The following is a 24,591-nucleotide window of genomic DNA, read 5'->3' as shown; positions in this document are numbered from 1 at the left end:
AGCACATTCCCCCCTGATAGAAAGAATAAAAATTTGTCAAAGAAAAACGGAAAACATTATCATTCAACAGAGACAGACTTTGCCGCCATTCTCCCACCCATTGACAGGAATCTAATCAAGGGAATCCGAATATGCAGATAATCTCAGATAAATTTTTCATGAACACATTTCAGCGTAATCTCAACAAAGAGGCAGCAACGAGAGAGATGAAAGTGGTTATTAAACAAAAGACTGAATCATCAGACTGAAACATGGTTCTCAAAACGATCTTGCATCTGAACGAGCATTTTGCCTGACAATGCAATTAATGCATTTTTCCAAACAGTATTAACATAAAGAAGATTTTAAAGTGTGGATCTTTACTTGTTTCTGTCAAAACTAACACACAAAAGTCTGATTCCCCCCAATTCAGGGCAGGTGACAAACACGGCAATGTGTTGTGAAGGCAAAAAAAATGAGCAACTGACCAACTGTCAAGTATTGCATAATGACTTTGCACACACAGGCATTATAAGTAAGTGAGAGTATTTGCTTAAACAGTGTGTTTGGCAATATGTTACAGTATTATCAGCTGAAGCATTATCCACACACACACACACACACACACACACACACACACACACACACACACACACACACACACACACATACACACACACACATACACACACACACACACACACACACACACACACACACACACACACACACACACACACACACACATATACAGGCACGCACTTAAACAATAAAATAAAAATGACAGTTGATATCTTTTTCTGATATCTTATTCCATTTAACTAGGTATTCATTCTTCTCTACCTATACAGCTGATAAAACATTACATCCACAAAAAAGAATTTAAACTGATTCCTGCAAATTCCTAGCAATTCCAAACAAAGTCTTATAAAACGTTCTAAATGTTAAAGTTATGGGTTACGTCAGTGTTACTTTCTTTTAATTTCACATTGACATTGTGCAGATATTGTGCACTTTTCTGCTCACAAGCACCAGAATCCTATATCCAGAATCCTTGGAAGAAATTCAGAAAAGAAAATTCTTATTGCTGAGTAATGATCATCATGGGTACCAACAAGCTACAGAAAAAAAGCTACTTTTTGTGAAGGTAGACAGGTTTATGTTTGCTACATTTGTAGTCAGTATTGCTAGCAAAAGCTAGAAGCTTACTTAATAATCAACTATGATGGAGTAATATAATATAAATGATTTTTTAGGATTGGTATTTGGATTTCGATGTTAACTCTGATAAGTGTTGGCACATTTAGCTTTATTTGATTCACTTTCTGAAATATAGCTAGCTAGCTAGCTAGATAGCTAGATAGCTAGATAGCTAGCTAGATAGATAGATAGATAGATAGATAGATAGATAGATAGATAGATAGATAGATAGATAGATAGATAGATAGATAGATAGATAGATAATCTATGGTGATGTCTGCAAAGGAAACAGAAAAAAACAGGGTATATATATTCTTGACATTGGCATACATAAACCTAAGACAACTTTAGACATCACACACAAACGTAGAAGCAGGTATAATTTACAGCTCAATGAACACCACATGGACCTGGATGGTGACCCCATCATATAATCTAAAGCTTTTTTACTTCACATTTATAGAAGGAGTCTCCAGTGACAGCGTTTTGTAACAGTACATTTTCCACCGCATTAAAAATTTCAGGACAGAGGATTTTGTACTTTGTGTCAAAGTATGGGAAGGACTGTAAGAGAAGACCAGTAAGGGAATTACTGTTTATAGCTGGTTTAACACAAGTGATTACAGTTTTTAATTAAAGTAAAATTCATAATAGTTGTGCCATAATTGTCTGTTGTAGGAAAATATCCAATTTAGGCTGATAATAGTAACTCTGCCTCATGTCCAGCCTATTGTTACATGGATTATTTTTCTGTCCCTGCATGCTTTTACGAATATAAGCAAACAGCATTTAAACAAACCAAGTACAAGAGCTGGATATTTGCTAGATTTATTATTATTTTTTTTAGTTCTATCATTAAACAGAGATGAAGTCACTCCCCAAATGAGGTCGAGACTCTTTTGATTCATGTATCAAAAAGACAGCCATGAAAACACACACACACACACACACACACACACACACACACACACACACACACACACACACACACACACACACACACACACACACAAATGACACACTATCACAGTCTCCAGAGAGCTAACATAGTTTACCACAGTATGATGTAATCCCCATGGCATTAAAACACACACACACACACACACACACACACACACACACACACACACACACACACACACACACACACACACACACACACACACACAAAATTAGACACTTTCATTAAAGAAAAGCATCATGTTGCATATCACTTGGTAACATTAAAAAAAAGAGCTTTGTGTGCTTTGCTAAGCTATGCTGCTTGAGGCATGATTAATAAGGCTGTCTGTCAGAATAATTAATATTCAGTGAACTCAGAGGCGATGTCTGCGGGCCTCAGCGTCTTCAACGAGGGATAGGCCTGAACAAGGAAGCCCTCTGGAAAATTCCTGCACATCACGCACTCTCTCTCTCCCACACACACACACCTTGCACATCTGCCATGTGTTTTGGAGAGTTACACAGGTTGACTTTTTGACAGACACCCAGGGATTGACACCTCTGTGTACCCTACCGATCTGACTTTGCTAAAAAAAGAGATACTTACACAGATGGACAGAGAGATAAGAAGTAGAGGGTTCACCGAGGGGAAGGCGCAAATCTCTCTATTCTCTCTATTTTGGCAATATGACCCTGTGATATGTGAGCTGTGTTTTGCTGCATGAGAAATGGTGTTTAACAGCGTGGGGAGTTTTTTCCTTTTTTTTCAAGACTATTGTGTTACATTTTAAACTGCTCAAAGCACAAACATGTCACTGTAGCTACCGACATCTATCATTTATTTACTCGTACTGTATAGTGTTACGAATATATTGTTATTAAGAAATCGCTCTCTCTTCTTCGCTGTGTTTACCATACATGTGTTTAACATACACATTTAAGGAGTTTTTGCTTGTTTTTTTTTATTTTTTAGGTGCGCTTAGTGTTTCCCCCCTCTCCTTGCTATTGTATTTTATACACCAATCATGTACCTAATATACTGGCAACTCAGTAAAAAAAAAAAAAAAAAAAACAGTAACAAAAATGATAAACACTAAATACTGTTTTATTATTGGATATTTCTAGCAATGCACAATATGCAAAGAATAAGGCTGGAGCATTAGACTTTGGCACTGAAGGTGGTGAGTTCAAATCCCAGCCACACCAATCTGCCACTCCTGGGCCCCTGAGTAAGGCCCTAAACCCCATAGTTGCTCTGTTGTGTGAATAAGATAAATTTAAATGTATCGTTCTGGATAAGGACATCTGGGAAATGCATAAATGAGTGAATCACTGGGTAGTGTCCTTTAATAGGAAAGTAATCAGTGCCTACTTGTGTGATGTGAAAGTGCATGAAGTGGAGGTTCAGCTTCCACTCTGTTTTTTACAATAACCAATAATTCCTTGGTGTTTTATTCTTCTTATATAATAGATAACAGATCTTTACTTAGAGACATTGGCAGAGACATTGTTGCTAGCTTTCCAGTTTGATGGCAGTTGTTAGTTAAGGAAACAGAAAGCATCTTGCTGAAATAAGAATAAAAATCAGACTTTACCTTTATTACTAAATATTATGGGGTGCATGGGTTACAAAGAAACTTGTGAAGGGGTGCTGTTACTACAAAAAAAAAAAACTCTTCTATAAACGTAAAATAATAAGTAATAAATAAATTGACTCTACATTTGAAATAACAACTTCCTCCATGTTGAATCTTTGTGAATGTCGTGACCCTGCCCTGCAGCCTTGTTTTCTATTGGCAGGTTCAGAGGGGTAAAGTCCATCTAAAGGAAACTTTATGCAGACTGAATTCAGAAAAGGAGGATGTGAAGCTTTTGGAAACGGAATACAGCACATAATTTTTCACCAGGTTGGTTTTTATTTAAATCTGTGTCTTTCACTTCTTTAGATTCTAATCTGTTTTAGGAGGTCTACCCTATAATACGTCCAAGACGGTGTTTAAGAAATGCACTGCAGATCTGACAATGGTTCAAATGCAAGCACAGTCTAAGATTTACTGCTTACCTAAGCAAAAAAGATGTAAAATGGGCATGCCAGTGGGCTTGCTCTAAGCATATGCTGAATCCAGAATCTGAGATAAGATCATATTACTTTTTGACTAATCTTTAAATCAGATCTAATTATAACCACATTACCACACATGTCAGAAGGCCAATTCATAATGCAGTCCTTGCCACTGTTGTGATAAGGTTTCTAATTTGCACACATCCTGACACACACTCACATCATACACCCACATTCAATCACTACTCACTACCACCTATGTTTCAACTTGTCAACAGTCTCAAGTTGCATCCCGGTGCGACATTAACCAGACTGAATCCTGTCTGTAGGGCGGGTCAAAGTTGGAGCGAATTCCTCTGTGGCCATGTTTACACATAAACGTGTCCAAAAGTTCATAAACAGGCAAAAAGACACCTTAAACCTTACAAACACTAGGCAATTACAGCAAACCGACACGCTCTAAGCAACGTGATGAGAAGAATTGCGGTGAGCTGGAAAGGCGAGGACAGCTGAAGTGGAGGTGCTTAAGTTTTGAGGAATGATATGACAAAACACTACAGTCATCCCTCACCTACTCTTTCTCACCCCTTCCTTATCAACATTCCAGGTCTACATGCCGTGCCAATCATCCACATCAGCCCAGATTGAACTTGTCTCTCTCTCTCTCTCTTTCTCTCTCTCTCTCTCTCTCTCCCTCCCTCCCTCTCTCTCTCTCTCTCTGCATGTGTATATTTTTTCCCCTCATTCTTACAGTCATTCTTTTTGCCTCTCTGATGCAACCCTGTCATTACGTAAAACACTGTGTCTCTAGTTTGTTTGTATGTTTGATTGCAGCTCAATGTTGTGTCTCTCGCACGAGTGCATGTATATTAAAACGGTCGCACTGCGGTATAATCAGACATTTAACCACTGTCAGGGCAGACAGGCCTAGCAGCACTGCCACAGGAAATTGTTCCCACTTAGCATCATAATCTAGTAATAGTGGTCTGGAGGCCCACTGTGCAAACACACACAAAAAAAACAGCCATACTAACTTAAATTAACAGTCTAAAGCTGGTTAAAGTAAAATTCTGTATTTGTTCAATATGCATATATGACTTACATGGGTTAGAGTGGAAAATCTTGACTGTCTTGCTATAGACTCCGACCTCAACCCTGTTGAACACTTTTGGAAAGAACTGAAATACAGATTGCACTTCAGGCTTCCTCATCCCACGTCAGTACCAGACTTTGTGTCTGAATGAGCACAAATGTCCACAACCACACCCCAAAATCTAGTGGAACATCTTCCCAGAAGAGTGGGGGTTATAATAACAGCAAATGAATACTTAATGGGTTGTTGTTATATATTGGGGTGTGTGTTTTCTGGAGAATACGTGGACATTTCATGCACAACCATTATAAAAAAATTTCAGCTATCGATATATTTTTAAATAGAAAAGTAAGCATATTTAAACAAAAACACGCAAACCGATTTGTATATGCACACAACCACCACATGTTGCCATCCGGTCCAGTACACCCTGCCACACACAAGACACGTGTGTTTCAGTGCTCATTTTTTCTCATGATCATAATGGGTGAAGGCACACAATAAGAGCATCCGTGGAAATAATTAAAGATAGTGTACGGTAATGTGTTCAGTGGCGGCACTTGCTACACCACTCATTTACTTTACTCTAATGACTTGGGGAAGAGCAATAAAAAAGGAGAAGGCAATAAAGATTGAGGCACAGAGCGGCAAGCAATATTGTTTAAGAATTAAACGCCCTGAATATCTTTGGGAAAGATGATTGTTTTGCTGTGGATGGGGCTTAATTGACTCAGTCACGGTGGTTTGATGGTGGAAAAAAAGGTTTTCATGCCCTAGAAGGCTTTACTCTACTTTTCCCAACCACAGTGATCACAGAGCAGAAGCGTATCTTTTTCTCTCCATCTCTCGTTTTCTCTGATGAAACCAAATACATAAGCATTACAGCGTACATATTATATGTTGTTGATTTGTACACCTCTACCAGAAAATGATTTGAGTTGACAATATTTTCAAGTTTGTGTAAGTTTCCTCAAACAGTTTAGAAACCTGCAGATCAGAAAATGAGATTCGTTCAGCGTGTGGGTGTGTGGGTGCATGACACGATCGAGTGCTATGGCATCAATGTAAATTCTTCTGCCTTGCACCCGGTGTTCTTTGGACTGGATCTGGATTCATTGTAACCTTGATCATGATGAAACAGCTACTTAAGATAGATGGAAGTCCTCAGTGTCCTTATGCTATGAGCATGGGTCACTTTTTTTTGTATTTGCGAATTCTCTGAAAAAAAAAAAAAGAAAATCTTGTAAAATGTTTTTTAGAAAAATATATGAATTCACTTAATGCTGACATTGTTTCTTTTCATACATATTAACTAATGCAAATTGTTACAAATTTCTAAGACTATAATTAATCATTAAAAGCCTTATACAGGTAAATTATGCAATATTTATAAAGTGAAATGGGTAGGGATGGGGAGGGGGGTGTTGAGTGATCCACCAATCGTTAAACCCTTAAATGGTCAGACTTGTTTATTACTGTAATAATGTAGGCTATATCGAATGAAACACTATCCCACATTTCTGAAAAGAAGCTATTGGACAAAGACAGCGTGATATTTGCACACAAATGGCCTGTGTTATATAACAGCTGAATTGATGGCTTGTCCTTCGCTTTATCCAGATAAAAGATGAGTCACTTAGTATCAATTACAGAGTCTCGTCTACAGCCAGGGGCAACTGCGTAATCCCCCTTAACCCACACTCCCACAATACACACACAGACAATGACAGTGTGATACACAACACACGGCTACAAAAGAAGGGTGTATGGGCAACTCTGCACCACCCTGCCACCCTGCAGCCATGCTGAGATTTAGCCATCTTCCTACAGCTCAGATATCTCTATACGTGTGTGTGTGTGTGTGTGTGTGTGTGTGTGTGTGTGTGTGTGTGTGTGTGTGTGTGTGTGTGTGTGTGTGTTACCTAAAAAGAACTGGGTGTGTTTTATGGACAGGTGCATGCTATGTGGTTTGATGGCTACAGGTGGCACCAGTGCAGTGTCTGGACTGGCTGACTCCACTGAGCTTGAAAGGGTTCCATGATGGTTCAGGAAAGCTGTGCTATATAGAGAAAGGAACAATGAACACTGTGACAAGGCATATAATAAGTAATTGCGACTCTGAGCCGGGATTTTCTTCATCGGGATCATTAGGCTGGAGACTTGATTATGTTTCACTCAGCACATCCCAAAGAGTGTACACTTTAGGCTTTTATTTAAAGGCTTGGGTTTTTTTAATGGCTGAAATTGCCCAAAGACTCAGTTTCAGTTTACTTATGACATATAGTACAAGTTCACCAACTCTCCAGTGTTCCATCAAACCCACCACACACACACACACACACACACACACACACACACACACACACACACACACACACACACACACACACACACACAATGTCAGGATTTAACTTTGCTTGCTCTGCTCTGGAATTTTCATTATGTAAAAGTGGATAAAATATAAACTCAGCCCTGTAAATTTATAGCTCGCTGTTCTCTGCCATTAAAAATATGACTGTTTTCAGTCTACTTGCTGAAACCGGAGTAAGAAAATAGAGCAGACCACAGAGTTTACACTGCCACACCACAACAGCAGCGAGCTCTCAGCAAGATTGTGCTAACACACACATAACTACACACACAAACACAACACTGTTGAGAATGTGGAGTACTGTTTACTCCTATATATACATACACACACAAACTATTTCAAAAAAGTGAGTACACCCCTCACATTTTAGCACCCATTTTAGTAGATCTTCTCAAGGGACAATACTATAGAAATTAAACTTGGATATATTTTAGAGTAGTCAATGTGCAGCTTGTACAGCAGTACAGATTTACTGTCCTCTGAAAATAACTCAACATACAGCCATTATTGTCAAAATATGTTGGCAACAAAAGTGAGTACACCCTAAGTGATAGCAGCTGTATATTGTGTACCCATGCAAAGCCACATGTCCTAGTCATGTTTTTGTCTGCGGTTGCAGAAGCGGAAGGTTTGCTTGTCATTGCTCAGATTATACTCTGCACACTGCAACAAGTCAGTATGCATAGCCATCATCCTAGAAGGAAGCTTCTTATGAAGCTGGCTCACGAGAAAGCCCACAAACAGTTTGCTAAAGATGACCTGTTGAAAAGGATGAATTACTGGAATTATGTCCTGTGATAAACCTGATTGGCTCAGATGTTGTCCAGCATGTGTGACAACGCCCTTTTGAGGAGTACCAAGAAAATTGTCTCCTGCCTTCAGTCAAGCATGGTGGTGGTAGCATCTTGGTCTTGGGCTGCATGAGTGCTGCTGGTACTGGGGAGCTGCACTTAATTGAGAGAAACATGGATTCCAACATGTACATGTACATTCTGAAACAGAACATAAGAAACTTCAGAAACTGGGCTGAACGGCAGTTTTCCAACATAATAACGACCCCAAACACAAAGCCAAGATGACAACTGCAATGAGGAAGCTGAAGGGGAAGGTGATGGAGTGGCTAGTATGTCTACACACCTGAATCCTATTGAGCACCTGTGGGGCATCCTCAAGCAGAAGGTGGAGAAGCACCATGTATCTAACGTCCAGCAGCTCTGTGATGTCATTATGTAGGAGTGTAAGAGTATTACAGCAACAACCTGTGCAGCTCTGGTGAATTACATGCACAGGAGGATAGATAACAATGGTGATCCCACAAAATATTGACACTTTAGACAGTTTTGACACGTTCGCTTAGAATGTTCTCATTTTTGTTGCTAGTTATTTAGACAATAATGACTGCATGTCGAGTTATTTCTAGAGGACAGTAAATCTGTACTGTAATAAACTGACTACTGACTACTGACATTGACTACTCTAAAATATATAAACATTTTAGTAATGTAGTATTGTCTCTTAAGAACAAATGGTTGCTGAAATGTGATTGTTGTACTCACTTTTGTGAGATACTGTACACATACACACACCAATATACACATGCACACACACACACACACACACACACACACACACACACACACACACACACACACACACACACACACACACACACACACCTACACACACACACATGCACACACAAAGATACAGACAAACACATTAAAGGGTGGACAATCAGCTGCATTCATGAAAACAGGAAAAGTGGACACATTGTAAGGTCTTTCACTTAAACCAAGAGTGTGAGTCTGTTGTCTGTCTTTTTGTGTAATTTATTTCCTTGTGTAAGCAATGTGCTTAGTCTATCTACTTTTAGATTTTAAGATAATTTTTTAAGAAAAAAATAGATTATAAAATAAATAATTCACCTCATTTCCCTGTGACTGCATAAAGTATAAAGTACAGTATGAAGTAAAATATAAAGTTTGTATAAAATCAGAAGGGGGAGTGGTGGCTCCAGCGGTTAAGGCGCTGGGTTGCCGATCAGAAGGTCTGGGGTTCAAGCCCCGGTATCGCCAAGCTGCCACTCTTGGGCCCTTGAGCAAGGCCCTTAACCCTCTATGCTCCGGGGGTCCCTTACGAGGGAAATATCAAGGTCCGTGATGTCGGAGTGACATGGGGCCGCCTTCCCGTGGGCTCACCACCTGCAGGAGGGACCGTAAGGGATGGTGCTGTGAGGATTGGGCAGCAGTCGAAGGCGGGGGCCTGCTTAGACTGCTGCCCCCGCGACCCGAATTACGGATAAGCGGGAGAAAATGAATGAAAATGAATATAAAATCAGAACAAATAGAAAACGAATATATGGGATGTGCTGATGACACATCATGGACAGGTTACATAAACCTACAGTCTAAGCTAGAAAAAAAATCAGCTCTAGCTTTGTTTCTAGTTGCTTGCAATCAGTTGCTTGTTACGTATTTTTTTTTTCCCTCCGATTTTTTAATTGGTTTTCACAAAAAGACATTGTTTTGCCTAAAGGCAATTATTAACAGCAAAAAATCTTATGTGGATGTCAAAACTATACAGCCACAGTCATAATTCCTTTTGACTTTTTTGTTGCGTTTGGCTTTATCTTAACATATCTTAGTATATCATCCCACACTAACTTCTCTGAAACCCATAACAGCTTTAATGATTATCAAATGTGTCCCTTCATTCCTTTGTGCCACGGTCATTCATGTCTGCTAATAACGGCCTGGTTTACAACATGTTGTCGTTTTTTTGCAGCTCCTTCCTCGTAATCCTTCATTTTTTTCCTTCCTTAATTTGCCTTTTCCTTAGCTCCAAAGAGACGGCTGCTCTTCAGAGGAGGAGAGCGACATGTCCACACAGCAGATAATCTGCAGCTTCAGTTCCCTCAATAGTAGAGTTCCATGTAGCTACATGATGACTCATCATAGTAATTCTGTCATTAAGAGCTAACGTGCCCATGGCCTTCACTTCCACACGTTCTCTCACTTTCCACACCATTGTGGTGGTTCTAAGGGCAGACTGAGGGCAGATCCCGACGTAAAAGACGCAAGACAGATACAAACGTAAGAGAAAAACACTAATTAAAGCAGTGGGCAAGACTGACATGGTTGCAATAACTTTATGATTGAAAAAGAACCAAAAACCAGATGTTAAAATGGCTAGCTTTATATATAAAGTTTATATAATGTGAAAATAGTGAATATATTATATAGTGTGTCTTATGTCTTAAAGATATTAAAAATGTGTTAAAATAACGGATATGACATGCTAATGACTATTTGAAGTGTGTGAAGATTGTGATTGTCTGCCATTATAGTTAGTTGTAAATATGAGAGTTTAGAAACATGGTATATCAGTCACTTACTCACCAAGTTTTAGTATTCATAATTTAAAAAATCAAATGTCTCACTTTCTAATATTCTTGGGAAGTGGTAGCTCAATGGTTAAGATGGATTTTGGATCAGAAGGTCATGAGTTTTAGAGTATATAAATTTTTTTGTATAAATATGATAACTGTAAATACTGGTGGGCACTAACCATGTACTTGAGTTAAAATAGAGATAAAGTAGGTAAAATATGACTCCAGTAAAAATAAAAGTGTTCTGATTAAACTTTCACTTGAGTAAAAGTACAAAAGTATTCACTCTTGCTTAATCAACTCAGTGTATGTAAAAATACTTTAATGTTACTCTTAGTTTATCTATTACTAGAACGATATTAATGAGTCTCATTGATATCAATTACAATTATCATGAGCCCAAAACCTTCTTTTCAGCTACTACAAAAAGAAATAAGAAATAAGCTGTGGCCAGAAATAAGGCCACAGCTGTTGTGGTAAGTTCGAGTCAGGGATTTTTTCCATTATTTATTCCCTTCATAATGTTCTGCTTGCAGTTGATCTAACGCTGAACTGTATGTTGGTAATAAGTAGATACCATCAAGTGTCTCAATCAAAAGAATTTTTAAATAGAGGGCATGCTCTGCCCTGATTGGTGGCTTGTTGCACGTTTGATCAGTTACGTTTTTATATATAACATATATAGAGTTGTTCCTCATAAATAAAAAGGAACAACTGATTTTAGTAAATGTATTTGAGTAAAAAGTAAGATATTTGACGTTGAAATGTAGTAAAGTTAAAGCAAAAGTCTCCCAAAATGGAAATACTTCAGTAAAGTACAGATAAAAGCTACTTAAGTACAGTAACGATTTACATTTACTTCCTTACTGTCCACCACTGACTAAGTTCCTGCGGATAAGGGAATCTTTTTGAGCAGAGTGCTCAGATGAGATATTGAAAACAGAAAAGCTGGACAGACTCCATTTCTAATTCTCGGCTATATTACTTTCTTTTAGGTAGATATGAAGTAAGGCCTTATATACCATTATGATGAACAAGTGAGATGGCATTGTGGGTAATGTAGGAAACCACTGACTAACTAACCAACCAATCTACATTCCAGGTCACAAAGTATAAAATGTAGATGTCCATCAGCTGTTTGTGTTCATTGCATCTAACTGATTAAAAGTGCATGGGTGGGATAAATGTTTGCTTTGACTGAGAGGAAGCCATGACTAAGCCGGCTAGCTATGTGAGCTAATAGACTAATCTGAATTATGTATAAAACATGAAGGTGTATTTAAAGCAATGTGTGTTTTACACTGGTGGGACAATGAATACTGAAAAACGTTTAGCTCCTCGATGGAAAAATGAAAACAGCTTTTGATTGTAAGAAGAATTAGAGAAAAGGGTTATGCCGCTTCCTTTCTTTTCAAATAAAAAAAAAAACATAAAAGAAACACAGCATGGTGATCAGAAAGAAAGAGTGAGACAAACCGATAAAGCATGCCTCAGCTTGGTTCACACCTGTCTCTCTTAGAACATAACAAACCCACATAATTACGACAATTTAGACTTGCAAGTTATGTTCCCAAGACACCCACAAAGACAGGCCCTTTAGGCTACACGCAGAGAAAGCTAGAGAACAAGATGGAGAGCGAAGAAGAGAGAAAGAAAGAGAATTAGCTTTGAATGCCAGACAGAAAGTTAGCATAAAGGAAGGGCGCACTTTCACACGAAACGTATTATGTATTGCATATGTTTATGTTCAGAAGGGATTTAGCTAACATAATCTCGCCTGTAATCCAAACTCTTGTAGGGGATCAGGTTAAGGCACAATCCAATGCATGCACAAGCACACGCACACCTGTTGTCGGACAGCTCATGAGTAACCCGTGTCAAACTGTTTGGCTGATAATGAAATTGACTGATTGTTGAATCTCACCTGTTTACCTGCAGCTATTCTGCTCCTGTCACTCCCAGCAGCAGGGTTTGGATCCTGCTCCATATCCACCTGCAGCCCTGGGGGAAAGACTCCATGCTTTGTCAAGCCCTCAAATAACCTCCCAACCACATTCTCCAACTTTAAAAGGGTGTATGATAAACAAGGAGACATTTGTGTTTTTAATCAATCAACCTGATGTTCTGATTTTTAACACTTCTGCCAAGAGCTTTGATTTGTTACTTAATCAGTCTCCAACATATCATTACATTTCCATGAGGACAACCACAAAAAAAAAAAAGAAAAACATGGCAAATATCTATAGTAGGGCCTGGAGACTTGTTTAGCGGTTGTACTGACATTGCTTCAACAGGTTTTGATGAAGACATTAATGATTTCATACAGGTGGGACAACGTATATGGATCCAGAGCGCAAAAACAGGTTTGCCACTCCCTTACAATAAAATACAATAAAAAAACATGCTTAGTCAAGCAATGGGTACAATAAAAGGTTTATGTCTTGTGTGTGTAAATGCAGATTCAGTCAAATAGTTTGATAAATCATTTATTGAATACTAAATAAAAAATCTTCTTTTTTCAGCACCAATGACTAAGGCAGAAATTTTCAAGTCAGACAAAATAAACGCATTCGTCTTGCTCACAGCTATGTCTGGATTCCCTTCTTGGGCAAGATCAACACGTTTTGTGACATCAAAGGCAAACCTGATACCTTAAGTATAAGAAGATTAACACTTGCAGTGATCTGCAGCTTAAGACTGTGCGAAGACTTTTTTGGCAGCCAGCGCCAGAAGGGACAATCATCATTGACTTGGCACCGGTATCTCAACGTTGATTTAACGCAGTCTAGAATGGTGCATAAGCCCACCTCTCTGAAATGCTCTACTTTCGAGATGTTGCAGGACCAAAATATGATCAGATGACTTACCAGAATGTAGCTACGTGAACATGCATGCAGGAATAGAAGGTGTAACCGAAAAAAAAAAAAGAGCAAATAACACGCTCTCACAAAACACTATTGTATTGCATTCAACCTGCCTTTCCACCTCGTGTCACTTTCTTTCATTCAAAGATTATGTCAGATATAAGTGCAGCAATCATGCTGTCAAGTGCCTGTGGCTCTGAGGAAGCAGGTGTTGTGTTTTACAAATACACACAAAGACTGACGAATCAACGCTACGCCTTTGATAATGCTCTTGCTGTAGTTCGTCAATTTTGTGCTTGGTCTCTTTATTGTTGTTATCTTGCAGAACACATTAAGTCTGATAAACATGTACTAAGGCACACAAAATGTTGCAGACATGGTGTGTAATCTCTTAAACGGTAGTGTCAATTACTAGTTGACAACTGTTGGGAACACTGCACCTACATTTTTCACAGAATCAGGATCTATCCAATTTAAAATGATTATTTACCAAATTCAAATCTATTTATGACTTTTCTAAAGAATGCACCAATGAAAAAAAACAAAAATAAAACGTTTGTTTTAATAGTAAGAATTAATTTATGATTTAACACCCTTTACAGTGTAAGACACCCAGTTCAATTTGAAAAAAAAAGCACTAATCTGCAACACACCCACTATTTGCCCATGGCGTGTGTTGAAAGTGATTTATTAAGAATAATTCGGTAAAAGGCATCATATGAAAAGTGGGTGGAGTAAACAATATTTGGTTCAGGGATTTTTTTGTGTGTCTGCTAATTGTTTTAAATACTCTGACAAGTACGGATCTGAGAAAAAGCTCTTCTTTAAAACGTCTCACACTTAATATATTATATGTCAGAAATGTATTGGATACATAATTATATGCCATCATAAAAGACCTAATTATATGTCATCCATGTATTCAAACACAGAGGCAAGCTTTTCAGAATATAATGAATACAAAACAAAACAATAATAAAAAGAAATACAGGTGTGGACATGCGTGTTTTGTGTACATGGCATTAGTAATGGAAGCTTTTCACACAGGCTTTGAAAGTTGTTAGTTGTTTGATAGTATTAATCTGTACACACAGTCACTAGGTTTCTTGGGCCTTCTATGGGGAGGTGGTAGATCAGTGGTTAAGGCATTGGATTTTGGTTTGGAAGGTCACAAGTTCAAATACCACTACCATCAAGCTGCTACTGCTGGGCCCTTGAGCAAGGCCCTTAAGGTGCTCTGTATAAGGGCATCTGCCAAATGCCATAAATGTAAATCTTTTAATAAAAGTAAACTTTCTTTTGGCTTCTCCCAGTAATCTATATAAATTGATACCATCTTGTGTTCTGCTTTTTGTTAGCAATTTCCCAAAATCTAGTACCCAGTAAAGCAAAGTGTTGGTTATTTTGGTAATTTGAAAATTAGAAAGCTTTGTAATGCATCATCTTGCAAAAGTTTTTTAGGTGTGCTCTAGAATGTTATAAACCTTTCGTTAAACAGGGATCTAGGCTGGGTACATCTTCCCTTCTTTACTATGCTCAACTCTGGTGTCAGATACATTTTATTTTTAACTGGTCTCAGTTATTCAACCTGCCTAGTTCTTTTTATTTGAGGAAGACAGACAGTTCAGTGTGATGCTCAATCTTTTTACCCATACTTTTGGGAAAAACCATCCCAGATTAGAAACAGTACAATTCTGGTACCTCATTATATTTTAGAGTATCAATAGAATTCAGCAAATAGACCAGTGTAGAGTCACACCTACACACTGCAAAAAAAGCACAGTCCAACTGTATTCATAGTGTAAAAATGTATGGATGGGCCACTAGGCAATGTCCAGCTATGTCTATAGTGTTAACCTGTCATCCTACCAGGAAAAAAAAAATCCAGTATCTTCTTGTAGGTGACCAGAGTGATTCTAATCTTCTCCCTGTCTTATTCTTTCTCAGGTTCGAGAAGACAGGTGCTAGCGCCATACTGTCACCCTGTGTCGACCTGCCCTGTGCAATCCGCTGTAAGCTCATGTGGAAAAGCAAGAATTAACTGCCCTCCTACAGAGAAGCAGTTCTTACAACAGTGCAAATGTAGCTCAGGTGTGTGGATGAATATCTTTCTATGGTGAAGGTATTCAGTTTTGTTTAGGCAAGAAAAGTCATAGTGGTACAATGAAATAGATTGTCAAAGCATATGCATGCAGTATATCAAATGAAAGGAGGGTATATTTACATAAATTCAATTTACACAAGTTTCATTGTCATTTATATGTAATTGTTTTTGCTTTAATGATAGAGTGCACTTTTTTGCTTCTTTCTTTCTTTTTTTTTCTTTTTTTACATATATGATGTGCATTGTTTGAGTACATCTTTTGTTACTTTATGTTGTATATGTTTAATTTTATGATTATATTAATAAAAACTATAAAAGCAATAAAATATATGTGCTATATAAGTCATATATTAATAAAAGGTAAAATTAAATAATCATTAGATTTGTATTTAAACCTCTTATTCCACATGTAGTTCCCATTTTCTGTCATAATAACCTCCACTCTTCCTGGAAGATGTTCCAACAAATTTTAAAGCTTGTTTGTGGACTTTTATGCTCTTTCAGCCACAATTGTGTTAAAGTAAAGTCAGTTGTTGATGAAGGGTAAGGAAGCCTGGGGTGCAGTCAGTGTTCCAATTCATCCTAAAGGTTGGAGGCCACTCAAGATCTTTCACTCGAAACGATGTTAACCTTCATGGAGCTCACTCTTTGTGCAGAGGAGTATTGTCAACAGGTTTGGATGTCCTTGTTCAATGAAGAAAACTGTTCCTACACAATTCAGTATCTAGTCTGTGCTAAGATTTTGGGGAACGAACCACATATGGTTACTCTTTTTCATGTAGTTTCACACAAACATGTATAAACTTTTGAGACACCCAGTGTTTATAGCAACTAAAGTCTTGATTTCAACTCCTGTTGTCTGAAAAAAATCTAGTTTAATAATTCTCATGTTTAACACATCGGTATCAAAGTCTAATCAAACTTTTTACATTTAAAATTTGTTGAAATATAAGCTTTTGACACTTTGAGAACAATCCCAGACAAAAAGACAAAGTGTGGCATCATGGGAAATTGATTCAGTACACTGATCTTTTTTGTTGTTGTTTTCTCTGGAGTCACTCTGTCGGAGTAGCATCATAACTTTGACCTGGAACAATTTTCTTCATGAGCACAGATCTTCTGCTTTCATTGTGTCTGAAATACAACTGAGGTTTACTTATTATTTATCAGACATTATAAAAGAAGAGTTGTGTTGAAAATCTGTCATATATCAAGTGCTCGCAAAATGCTAACACACAAAAAAAATGTGCATTTTATTAACTCTGGTAATAATTTGTTGGTTGATGCTGTCATAGTGTCAGGCTGCAGACGCGGAAGCCGATATAATCCGATCATTGTCCTTTTATTTCAACAACCGTACAACACAAAAACACTCATAAGCCGTTGAAAACAACAAACAAAGACATCAGCTCGAGACGCGTTGTCCGCTATGAGTTCGAATGTCCTAAGCATAATCCATAAAGCCTTCGGCAATGAGTAATCCAAGTCGGAAGTGGAATTCGCACATACAGCCGGCGGTCGAGCAGCCCCGCGATTGTCCAGCTTGACAATATAACGACCGACAGCCTGTGACTCAAGAACGTGAGTTTATGTAGTCTGATCTTTCATGAGCCACAGCTGTCGGTAATCTTGGGAAGCAGCGTGACTGCTATCGAGGGGGGCGTGGCAGGGTGGATCTCTGACAGCTACAGACGGGGGCGTGGCAGGGTGAATCCCTGACAGCTACAGAGGGGGGCGTGGCAGGGTGAATCCCTGACAGCTACAGAGGGGGGCGTGGCAGGGTGAATCCCTGACACATAGGAGGTCAAAGTTTTAATGAAAAAACAACAATTATTTTTTTCTCATTTACCTTTTACTACTTAAATACCATTCTCTGCCACTCTTAAGCATATATTGATGAGGAATCCATATAAAACACTCAAGATGTTGGTGCAAACATTGGATTTAAATCTACAGAATGAAGTGGAGTGAAATCAGAAGGTAAGAAATCTGGACATATTAAGAATTAAAGTGCTGCTGCATCACTTTAACGAAATAAAGAAAGTGGCAAATCTTATTAATGTTGACATTCAGGGGAGGTTAAACGGCATTCTAAATAACATATGGAATCATTAACCTAAGTCAGTGATGGACAGTAATGAATATATTTCATTACTGTACTTAAAGAGCTTTTATTCATTTATCTGTACTTTTTACTTTAACTTCACTACATTTAAAAGTCAAAAATTGGACTTTTTACTTAAATACATTTTGTGAAATTGGTCGTTCCTTTTTTTTATTTATGAGTGGATAAACACGTAACTGGTCAAGCATGCAGTCCACCAATCCACCAATCAGCTTTGAGGCCGCATTCTGTTTTCAACTTATTTTTTAATGCTGCTTTGGTGGTATCTACTTACATACAGTTCAGCATCAGTTCAACAGCAAGGAGAACATTATGAGAGGAAAAAATGATGAAAGAAATGCCTGACTAACTTTTTTTGCCTTATTTGTGCAATTCTTTGTAGTTGAAAATACGTTTTTGGGCTCATGATCATTTTAATAGATTTTAATCAACATTTAAGTCATTAATAGATGGTTGTGCTAAAAGTCTCACAAAGTCTCACACAGAGTTTCACATCAACTGAGTTGATTAAGAAAGTTATAATAGAACATAATAATAGGCATAATAAATCATAGTACGTAATATTCATTCATTCATTTTCTCCCGCTTATCCGTAATTCGGGTCGCGGGGGCAGCAGTCTAAGCAGGCCCCCGCCTTCGACTGCTGCCCAATCCTCACAGCACCGTCCCTTACGGTCCCTCCTGCAGGTGGTGAGCCCACGGGAAGGCGGCCCCACGTCATTCCGACGTCACGGACCTTGATATTTCCCTCGTAAGGGACCCCCGGAGCATAGAGGGTTAAGGGCCTTGCTCAAGGGCCCAAGAGTGGCAGCCTGGCGATACCGGGGCTTGAACCCCAGACCTTCCGATCGGCAACCCAGCACCTTAACCGCTGGAGCCACCACTCCCCCTAGTACGTAATACTTAAGTACATTTGAAGGCAAATCCTTTTATACTTTTACTCAATTGAAAGTTTAAAGGGGGCACTTTTACTTTAGTAGTATATTACCGAGTGTTTCTCTACTTGAACTCAATGGTTTGTGTACATGTTTTGTGTACTTCGTCCACATCTGATCAAAGGGGATAAAGGGAATATTTTGATGGAATAATGTTTACGCCAAAGTGATAATAATAATAATAATAATAACAGTAATAAACTGCTAAATAATAATGTGTGCAAATAAATATAACATGTTCATATGTTATTTTTTTCTTTAAATAGGGTGGTCAACCATGGCATTCCCCAGGAGCTCTGCTATTTTCGGAGATAAGAGTAAAGCTGTATCTTACTTTTATAAATCTGATCAAACTAAAGACTCTTCAGAGATATAAAGGATGTAATACTATTCTATAGGTACACAAAATTAACATGAGATTGGCGGAAACTATGTTTGTTATGTCCCTTTTAAGAAAGTAAACTAGAAATATGGCAACCTGACACTTGTTGAATGGCATGAGTGTAAAAATGACATGGTATTATTTCTCAGACAAGAACATCAGAGGCTTGGACAAAACTTTATCCTGGATGGGTTCAGGTAGACATTACAGATTGTGTGGTGTGGGCGTGTATTTATAAATGTGCTTATATACTCAATGTGGTTAAGTGTTCACATTCCTACCATTAAATATGTTTGTGAATGTCAGTTCGGATCTTCCTTACTTTGTGTGTTTTTGTGTGTTACACAGGACTCTCAGACACCTCATTAAAGTAGAGCCTACCCCAACTGAAACAAATTTAGAACAATCCCCAAGCTTTGGCTGGGATAAGTAAAGGCTGTCTTATTCCTCATGGGACTTTGACAGCTCTGGCCTGCTCACCTCATCTGTTAGACTCTTAAACAGCATGTGTATGCTTCAGTGTGTGTGTGTTTGTGTGTGTGTGTGTGTGTGTGTGTGTGTGTGTGTGTGTGTGTGTGTGTGTGTGTGTGTGTGTGTGTGTGTGTGTGTGTGTGTGGTTCGGCCCAACGCTCCCGTTACTGCTCAACATACTCCTCACTTTAATACTCTTATGATTGAGTCTGGCTTTCCTTTATCAGGTCAAATGCAGTTCTCATGTGCCATGATTTGCTGAAACACTAGAACTGCATGGTTTAATCATGTGAGACATCGCTTACTGATTTGTCTTTTGTAAAACTTATATTAATTAAATTATTTGTTTTGTGTCTATCTTTATAGATTTAAAGTGCATCCAGAAAGTATTCACAGCGCTTCCCTTTTTTCACCTTTAGTTATGTTACAGTCTTTTTCCAAAATTGATTAAATTAAGGACACATAATAATCTATATCCTTTTCTTCCTGTCACCCCTCTTCTCTCTCTCTCTCTCTCTCTCTCTCTCTCTCTCTCTCTCTCTCTCTCTCTCTCTCTCTCTCTCTCTCTGTCAAATTAAACATGCTCCTGAGGTTCCAGTGACCACTATTCCTGCCCCTCTTCCCTCCGCGGATCTTCCCACTTCGTCCAGGTCTGCCTCTGGATAGTGTCCTCTTCGATTGGAGGCCACTCTGTGCAGCTGGGGATGTTTCTCATCAACACCTTGGGTGGTTCCCTGAAATTCTGGAGTAAGAACGGAAGCTTTGAGGATGGATTTGGACTGTAGTTAATGTTAACAGTCTGCTACACTGACTAAGGACTACAGCCTTACTTCTGATCACCATCACTGTACCCCGCAACATTGTTTATCTATAATAAATGGACATTTGGTGCAACCCAGATGAGGATGGGTTCCCTCTTGAGTCTGATTCCTCTCAAGGTTTCTTCCTTATGCATCTCAGGGAGTTTTTCCTTGCCACAGTCACCACTGGCTTGCTCATCAGGGACAAACTTACACTTATAAAGAACATCTTATTCATTTTTATCACCACATTATCTGTGTAAAGCTGCTTTGAGACAACGTTCATTGTTAAAAGTGCTATATAATTAAAATAAATTTAATTTAATTAAATTCATTATTTTCCACAAAATTCTACATTTTTTATTTTTAATAAATTTGGAAAGATTTCAAACAAACTTATCTCATGTTGTCATTATGGAATATTGGAATATTGCCTAATGACAACGTGGAAGAAGTTTGTTTGAAATCTTTGCGAATTTATAAAAAAAAAAAATAAATCATGTACAGAAATATTCACAGTCTTTGCTCAATATTTGTTGAAGAACCCTTAGCACCAATTACAGCATCGAGTCTTTTTGAGTTTGATGCTACAGGATTGGCACAGCTATTTTGTTTCTTTCATTCTTCTTTGCAGAACCTCCCACACTCTATCAGGTTGGATAAGGAGCGTCATTGCACAGCCATTTTTAGATCTCTCCAGAAATGTTCAATCAGGTTCAAGTCTGGGCTCTGGCCAGGCCACTAAAGGACATTCACATAGTCGTCCCATAGTCACTTCGTTGTTATCTTGAGTGTGTGCTTAGAGTCAGTGTCCTGTTGGAAGATGAACTGTCGTCTCAGTAGCCTCAGTAGTCGCTCTGGAGCAAGTTTTCATCAAGGATTTCTCTGTACATTGTTGCATTCAACAATCCTGACTAGTCTTCCAGTTTCTGCCACTGAAACACATCGCAACAGCATGATGCTGCCACCACCATGCTTCACTGTAGGGATGGTATTGGCCAGGTGATAAGCGGTTCCTGATTTCCTCCAGACATGACGCTTGCCATTCAGGCCAAAGAGTTCAAACATTTTTGTTTCCCAGGGTCTAAGCGTCCTTTAGGTGCCTTTTGGCAAACTCTAGATGGGCCTCAAGGTGTGGCTTTCGCCTGGCCACTCTACCATACAGTCATGATTGGTGGAATGCTGCAGAGATGGAAGGTTCTCTCTCTTCTAGGAAGAGTTCTGGTCGTTCCAAACTTCTTCTATTCATAGATGATGGAGGCCACTGGCTCATTGGGACCATCAATGCTGCAGAAACCTTTCTGTACCCTTCCCCAGATCTGTGCCTGTACACAATCCTGTCTCTGAGGTCTTCAGGCAATTCCTTGAACTTCATGGCTTGGTTAGTGCTCTGACATGCACTGTTAACTTTAGGACCTTATATAGACAGGTGTGTGCCTTTCCAAATCATGGCCAATCAACTGAATTTACCATTGGTGACTCCAATCAAGTGGAAACAGAATGCACCTGAGCTCAATTTTGAGTGTCAGGCAAAAGGCTGTAAATACTTGTGTACATGTGAATTTTCTTTCTTTCTTTCTTTAGAAATATTTATAAATTTGCAGAGATTTTAAACAAACTTCTTTCACAAGTCCACAGTTTGTAGTAATGTAAAATGTATTTATTTTATTTTTTATTTTTGCGGATTGTTGATCTTTATTTAGAGACTATGCCTTTCTACACTTTTCATACCCAATAATTTTACTGATCTGTTCCAATTAACATAATTAGCTGCAAAATGTTTCTACAGCTATTTCTTTTTTTTTTTTTTCTATTCACTTACTTTTACAGCCTGTGTTTCCACCTGTCCAACTTTCTTTTTTTTTTTTTTTAATGTGGTTTCCTCAGTTAATACATTTAATGTTTTCTAATGTTCTATTGTGAGTAAAATGTGGGTTTAGGAGATTTGCAAAACATTTTATTTAAAACATAAATAAGAATAATTTGAGAGCCAGGTAATCATAGACATCTCTGTGTTATAAATAGCAGATGGGTGACAAAGCTGAGCTCAATGCTGAGAGATTTGGTTGTTTGGAAACTTTTTGTAGGTTGGATGGATGGATGGATGGATGGATGGATGGATGGATGGATGGATGGTTTGTTGGTTAAAGCACAAATAGGGGGAAAATAGAAGACAGTAAATGGACCAATTAATGGATGGCTAAAAAGATGTCTGAAGAGAGATTAAGAGTGAGACTGGGTGGAGGACAGGACATGTCCAATCTTCTGTCTCCTTCAGGCCCATCTTGGTTCTTCTTTTCATGGTCAGAACCTGCACGCTTTGTGTTCACCTCTTCATCACCGTCCAAACGGGCAGAAATTAACCTTCAGTCACAATTACACATTTAACATTTCACCTTAAGAACAATTACCAGCGCAAAGAGATCCAGCTTCAGCCTCTATTAATTGCAGCTTGAAGTAAAATGTCAGTGCATATGGATTTTCTGCCAGAAGGAGTCTGTGAAAGTGTCCTTCTCTCAGCAGAGAGAGGATAGGTCTCTGAATTATTCATTACAGCTATGAGAGGAGGACATGCTGGCCAATGCAGAGAATTTACCAGCATTTGTGTTTGTCACTGCAGGCAATCCAATCAAATTCCTGGCACTGGAGAGAGGAGAAGAGACAAACTGTGTAACTGGGATTAGTCAGGAACATTAAACAAATGGAATAAAACCAACATTTACAAAGCTTTACAAGGAGAATGTTAAATTAAGCAAACACAAATAGTTCAGGCCAAGATAATTAGCATGTAATGAGGTAATAATGATATTTTAATCATAACACTCTAAGTGTGATGGACGAAAGGAGGGAAAAAAAAACAGTATTTAAGATTCAAAAAGTAAAACAACAACAACAACAACAACAACAACAACAACAACAACAACAACAACAACATAATAATAATAATAATAATAATAATAATAATAATAATAATAATAATAATAATAATAATAATAATAATAATAATAATTATTGTTATGGGGTGAGTGGTGGCTCCAGCGGTTAAGGCGCTGGGTTGCCGATCGGAAGGTCTGGGGTTCAAGCCCCGGTATCGCCAAGCTGCCACTCTTGGGCCCTTGAGCAAGGCCCTTAACCCTCTATGCTCCGGGGGTCCCTTACGAGGGAAATATCAAGGTCCGTGACGTGGGGCTGCCTTCCCGTGGGCTCACCACCTGCAGGAAGGACCGTAAGGGACGGTGCTGTGAGGATTGGGCAGCAGTCGAAGGCTTGCTTAGACTGCTGCCCCCGTGACCCGAATTACGGATAAGCGGGAGAGAATGAATTATTGTTATTGTTATTGTTATTATTATTATTATTATTATTATTATTATTATTATTATTATTATTATTATTATTATTATTATTATAAATGTGCTGTAAACAGTTACATATATTATAGTTACATATTATTTTCAGTCTTTAATTATACTTATACTTAGTATTGCTTCTTTATAAAAAAAAAAAAACATTTGTCATCATCTGTAAAATATAATTATATAGATGTTTCTGTTATAATTTGTTTGTTTTATTGCTTATTTGTAGTAACTTTATATTGTGTATTAAAGAACATTGTACTTTGGGTTCTGTTGTATGGTTATTAGGAGTGTGTCTAGATGTATAAGTAAATTATGTATGCTGGTGTCAGCACTGGGACTGGAAGGAGATTGTCACTTCACTCTTAGGTCACTGAAGAGGTCAGAGCTCACATTGTCACAGACTTAGAAATGAAGTGTAGACAGACACATAGCAGAAATACACACATTGTCGAAAAGACACAAAGCACATGCAGCCAGGCTTCATATGTATCAAAACTTGTGTCTGAGCATTTCAGTCAT

General features: G+C 38.3%; 2 long non-coding RNA genes across 3 annotated transcripts in view; one reads left to right on the top strand and one right to left on the bottom strand.

Moving 5' to 3' along the window:
- Positions 1-8,338: 8,338 nt before the first annotated feature.
- LOC310731393 overlaps positions 8,339-24,591 on the bottom strand; it is a 20,080-nt gene continuing 3,827 nt past the window's right edge. Inside the window, exons 1-4 of one of the 2 annotated variants that reach the window (XR_014535183.1) lie at positions 13,903-14,013; positions 12,960-13,036; positions 8,785-8,916; positions 8,339-8,639 (exon numbers count right to left, since the gene is read on the bottom strand). This is a non-coding gene — a long non-coding RNA (uncharacterized lncRNA). Of the gene's footprint in view, positions 8,640-8,784; positions 8,917-12,959; positions 13,037-13,902; positions 14,014-24,591 lie in introns of those variants that run through there. The other variant, XR_014535182.1, reaches the window with a different exon arrangement.
- LOC310731558 lies at positions 16,185-19,858 on the top strand. The gene is made up of 3 exons (XR_014535260.1): positions 16,185-17,297; positions 17,804-18,685; positions 19,022-19,858. It is a non-coding gene; the product is annotated as an uncharacterized lncRNA (long non-coding RNA).

This window comes from Silurus aristotelis (genome assembly GCF_946808225.1).
Source record: "Silurus aristotelis genome assembly, chromosome: 9".
NCBI classification, from domain to species: Eukaryota; Metazoa; Chordata; class Actinopteri; order Siluriformes; family Siluridae; genus Silurus; species Silurus aristotelis.
This window is presented reverse-complemented; position numbering and strand designations above follow the sequence as displayed.